The sequence below is a fragment of the Penaeus monodon genome, chromosome 1, assembly GCF_015228065.2.
Source record: "Penaeus monodon isolate SGIC_2016 chromosome 1, NSTDA_Pmon_1, whole genome shotgun sequence".
Taxonomy (NCBI): Eukaryota; Metazoa; Arthropoda; class Malacostraca; order Decapoda; family Penaeidae; genus Penaeus; species Penaeus monodon.
Window position 1 is genome coordinate 3,022,171 of NC_051386.1, and position 5,905 is coordinate 3,028,075.

Genomic DNA, 5,905 nt, shown 5'->3' on the forward strand with positions numbered 1-5,905 from the left:
AAGACCTGCCAGAGGAAACTGGTAGTTTTACGTAGTCTAATACTGAAGTCCCGAAGACTTTACCAGAAAGATTAACACATTGTTTACCAGATGGCAAAGTGGGGATATAATCCGTAGCTGGAATATGAGAAACGTTGCTGTGATGTGGACAAAAGAAATCTAGACATTAAGCGTCCATCCTGGCATTATGGATGTTGTCTTTGTGGTTTTAAATGAGAGATATTGATGAATATCAATCCCTAGAAGTCAATCTCGGTACATCTGAATCTGCTGGAGTACCGTTGGTGTTAGCTCTTAATTCTATATAAAAATGTACCAACCAAAACTTTAGACAAGCAGCAACAATCTATCTACACGCAACTGATTAGATGTTGTCATTCCATAAATAAATTTACTAATTTAAGGTCATTAGCGGTGTATGCTAAAAAATAGTGATAAGATGGAGCTGGGGGGGGGGGTGGACCCCCAGGTATTTTTTTTTTTTGTTTGTTTGTTTGTGGACTTATATGTGCCTGGTATCAAAGGTTACACAGCATTATGGTAAAGTATTGTGACGAAAAGGGTAAACGAGTTAACGATGGATATGGATAAGTAGACAGAAGGGGATGAAGAGAAGGGAAGAGAACCTGCAAAATTAGTTGAGGCTAGGAGCTGAGAGTAGCCTGTATAGACATGGATACTGGAGAAGTGAGGAGGATAGACGGTGGGATGTTTGTTCTCCCTGATCCATCCAGATTTGAATAGCAATTACAGGAGGAAGGTACTAGCCAGTGAGGGAAAATTGGTCAGAAAGAGTGATTGGCGACGAGTCAATACGAACAAGGGAAAGGGGTAGGTAAATGGAGAAAAGGTATGGAGCAGGGATTGAGGGATTGCTTGGAGAGAAAAAAGATGAAAACGAACGTAGGCCTGATTCAGTATATAGACACTACTAGAGGATCGAGAGAGGAGGCAGGGGCAGATTAACTTTTTTTTTTTTTTTTTTTTTTCCAAAACCCTTAACACTGCGTAAAGGGCACACCTGTTCCATACATTATTTGAAACTTCGAATAAGTTAGTAAAACGCTTTGTATCAGTTTCACTGGCTGGTTTTAGAAGCATATCAAGTACATATTCACTATAAGGGTAAAATTTTAAGTCAAATCACGACGGTCGCTGGAATGAGATGGTAAAAATTTCCAAGGTGTCCCGAGTCGTAAGACGTGGTATTTACTTCGTTGGAAGGAAAGTCTTCAGAATCATTCTGTACCTCTGATACAACCTTACAGGCTCAAAAATATTGAAGATGCTGCTGTATATCTATTTGTTGATATTCAATGTCATAAATGTCTGATATGATAAGCAAACCCTTGCTCACTTTCCATAGACTTGCACAGCAGTGTGGTGTGTATAAACAATACAGGTTGCAGAGTAGTAGGGTACTTCTCAAAATATGGAAACTTCCAAGGTCTTGCTTCTAATTAAAAAATTGTTCCCCCCCCCCCCCCCACTTAACTTTTTTTTCAATACTTTGTATGTCCGTACAAAATTTTTATATACTTTGTAATGACCTGATCCCAATTTAACAATGTATTCGGTCGAGATCTTTCGGGCCGCTACATTTTTTGGCCCCTTTTAAATATATGGCCCCATAATAAAGGGTGGGGGATAACGGTAAAAAGGGAAAAGCCCGTGGAAAGGGTCCCCAAGGGGTTTTAAAAAAAAAAACCCTACTGTCACCAGGTTAAAAATCTAAACGGGGGGATTTTCAGACATGACACCAAGGAACTTCCCCAAAAAGGGCAAAATTGGATGGGAAACATAAATTTGGGAAGAGGGGGGGGTCTTTACAATAAGAAAAGGTCCTTCCCCCAAAAATTTATCGATTTGAAAATTTTTTAATAAAAGCATTTCTGACTCCAGCTTTTCCCCGTTTAATTGGTTGTGCGGAAGGCCCCTTTCCCAACCGACTCCTATCGGGAAAATTCCCAAATTTCGGATATATATTTCTACGGATATAAAGGCACCCCCCCCAAACATTCTCCGTCATTATCTTTTTGATCAGGGAAACCCCAAATTGTAAAAGGGGTTATTTTAACAGGTCCTCAAGGGCATTGGAGGTACATTTTCTTTGATTTTCCCAATTTAGCTCATGTTGATCACTACAGACTTTGTTTTTAGGGGCGGAAAGAAAAACGCTTTTTTTTTTTTCCATTTTTTTTCTCACCAAAAAAAGGGGGCCCCCAACCCCCCAAAGCATGCATTTAAAATTTAAATATCTATTAAAAAGCAAAAAAAATTAATCCTTCCTGAAAAGGTCGGTATTAAATCTGACAATTTTAAAGTTTCAAAAATCAAGAAAAATTTATTGGGCATTCAATTATACCCAATCTACACCCAGCGACTTTAAGGACCTGTATTACTTAAATTTCCCTAAAAAAAAGACAAAAAGGCCCCCAAAAGCCCTAAAAAATTTTTGTTAAAAAAGTTCCCCTTTAAAGAACTAAAAACTTTCCCACAAATCAGTTTCCCACCTAAAAATAAAGGGACTTTCCTGGACTTTAAAACCAAATGATGCAAAAAACTCCATCCTTTTGGGGTTTTAATTTTTCAAAATTTAAAAATTAAATGAAAATTTCATTTGTTAATTTGCAAAAAAAAAAAAAAAAAAAAAAAAAAATGAAACCCCCTGAAAAATTTTAAATTTAAAAAGAGCTAAATGTGTATGGCATTAATTTCTAGTCCTTAATTTTCCCCAAACCCAACCACTGAACCAAGGACAGTCCCCAAAAAGGTTTCTGCTGCTTGATGAAAACTTACCGGGCTACTTTTCCCTTTCTGTAAACCAGCTGCAGTAAGGGTGTTCCAAAAAAAAGTCCCCCCTAAAATTTAAATTTAAACCCTTCTTTAAAAGGGCCCTTTCTCGGTAAATGTTAAAATTTTTTCATCTTAAAATTTGGATCAGTCGGGAAAGTCTCTCCATATTATTTTCAGACTTTCACCCAATTTAGCACCCTTCAGAGAAATTATTGGCCCAAATTTTTCTAGGACCCCAAAGATATGCACGTACCTTTTTCCCCCCCCGGCCCTTTGCTTTAGAAAAGCAATGTAGAAAATCACAGCCTTCCCTTTTTTTTAAAAAAAAAAAAAATTTTAATTATAAAAAATTTCCCCTTTCACATTAATAAAACCCAAAACCCAAAAAATTCTCTTTGTATACTTAAAAAAACCCATCTTTTTTCTTTACACCCCATTCAACAAACGAAAATGAGAAACTTTTAATAAATTATTTCAGTAAACCCAAATTTTTAAAATTTTTCTGTAAAATCCAGAGCCCAGGATGATCCGGAAATCTATACATATTCATTTTCAGAGGAATTTACCGAATTTTTATAGTTATTTTTAAGAACCATTTAAAGGGGCCCAATGGAACCACCATTTTAAAAAGCACTCCCAGAGGACCAAGTTTTACTTTTAGCACGAATTGTCCAGATTAAAAACTATAAACATTTTTTTGGTACAACCCCTTTGCCCATTGAATAATTAAATAAAAAAAAACCCAACCCAAAACGGGTTTAACTTTCGTATTTCTTAAAAAAACCCCATATACCTATAAAAATTTATAAATTTTTTAAAAATTTTCAAAAAAAAAAAAAAAAGTCCGGGTTTTTTTTCCCAAATTATCTTAAAAACCTCAAATTTATATGAATAACAAGACATTGGATTTATGTAAAAATTTATTTTGGGTAAAAGTTTCTAATCCCCATGTAAGTTTGTCTCTGAACCACCCCATTTAATGCCCCAATTCGGGAAAAAATTTGGGGTAAAAAAGGCGCTTAAAATTTAAAAATGAACATAATTTTATTTGCTTTCCCCCAGAAACAGAAATCACGGCGGGAAAAAATCTAAAAAAAAAAAATTTAATAAAAAAGAAAACCATAACTACATTCAACTAAATTAAATTAATTGGTTTGGCAGTTGCCCTTTTTTTGACACCCAAAATTATTTCAGATGCAATTGTTTTCCCAGATCCCTTTTTAAAAATTATCATTCATAACAAGTGCAAAAAAAGTCCTTTTTTAATACCCAACATACCGTTATTTGTCCTTAAAATAAAGTTGGCAATTTCCAGTCCATTTTTTAGAATCAAATATCCCTGTAAAAAAAGGGTGAAATTAGCTTTTGTGTATATTTTTTAACCCAGTTCCTTTTTCAAAATTTCCTTGATATCAGATATGGGGGTTTTTCCATGAGCATCAAAAAAGGTGGTAAGGGGAAAAAATTTCATCATTAAACCATAATTTTATAATTCAATCATTTATATCAATACTTCATAAACAGTGATCTAAAAAGTTTCCTTAAAATCCGCCGACTTTTCCCCATATTACATTTCATCTTAAAGCACTGAAAAATAATCTTTTTTAAAAACAATCCCCAAATTGGAAACCTACTTTATGCAAAACTTTTTCTCAGAACGTTTAGGGGGAGGGTTTTATTTCTTCACATGTCAGTTTTGGAACCCATCAGAAAATACATTAATACTAATATTTTTCCCACGGGTCCCTTACTCACCCCCCCCATTTGGGATATTTGCCCCTAAACCCAAATCGGGCCAACTTCCCAGTTTAAATTATTAAACCCAAAATTTTCCTAACAGACTACAGGGCCAAAGTTTTGGCCCAAACGGGTAAAAAAAAAAATTATATATTAGCAAAACCCCACCACTGTTAGTTTGGAAGGATGTAGTAGTTTTCTCAGTTCGCCCTAGTTTTGGCATCAAAATTTTTCAGATGCAATTGATTTCAGATACCTATGAATCATCATTTATAACTAGTAAAAAGTCCTTTACAATACAAACTTACCTTTGCCCTAAAATCAGAACTTGCAGTACATCAGTCTTTACAAAACCTGTAAATATGTTTAATTAATATTCTACCTATATCAGGTAAATTTACTTAACAATTCCCTTAACATCAGAGATAATTGCTTTTCACAAATTTTCAAACAATGTAGGTAAGGTATATGAATCATCATCAACATCAATTTTCAAATAACATTTTTAGTCAGATTCTTACCAGAAGTTTTTGAAGGTTCCTACATCCCAAAGAAAAAGCACCATCTGAAATAATGTATTCATAAGCATACAAACACTTCTTCCAATCTAGAGTGCATTCACTATTGATATATACAAGTCTACTTCCCCTCCCAGGGTGTACTATAACTGGCAGGAGTGAAATGCACCTGATTATCATCTCATTTATGGTAATAGATTTTGCTTAACAGTTTAGCTACATTTTTGTTCTTATACACCAATTACAGGTTCACTTGTTCAAGTTTTCCATTTGTTGTAAATGAATATTACTACTATCTTAAGATTACATTCACAGTACCAGTTTCAAACATTAATAAACATTAACAACTGCATGCGAGATGAAAATGTTGCATTCAAATTACTGCAGATATAAAAAGTAGCTGTAATGTCATCTCTCCTAGTGATAAGATATGTACACCTAAGCTTTCTGCTAAAGTGATGAGATCGTTTAAATGAATCCCAAACAAATGCACTAAATTGTTTCCATAATGTGCAGTGTACAGACTGACCAATGATTCAGTTGCGGATATACATTTGCAATGGCTCTGGTGGTCCAAGCTGCAGAAGGCAGCTCACTGAATACCTTGCACTGTCACCTCATTGGACAAAGCTTGTCTTTCTCTAATGGTAGCAACATTTATTTGGGGTCACCATTAGAGACAGGCACTCAAAGTGAAGAAAACCTTTACAAAACTAAGTATCAGCTGTTAGTTGCCTATTATTGTGCATGAAGTCCCAAAAAGACTGGGTACACACAAGAAACTGCTGATGCCAACATTTCTTGTGCACCATTAGCCAATTTTCAATTCTGCTTTAAATGGGTTAACTCATCTT

The 5,905-nt window shown here is 34.9% G+C and overlaps 1 non-coding gene across 1 annotated transcript; it reads right to left on the reverse strand.

The window, feature by feature from the left end:
* Positions 1 to 4,947: 4,947 nt before the first annotated feature.
* On the reverse strand, positions 4,948 to 5,021 carry LOC119577633. Its single transcript, XR_005229142.1, has one exon. It is a non-coding gene; the product is annotated as a small nucleolar RNA SNORD34 (small nucleolar RNA).
* Between the last annotated feature and the right edge of the window lie 884 nt (positions 5,022 to 5,905).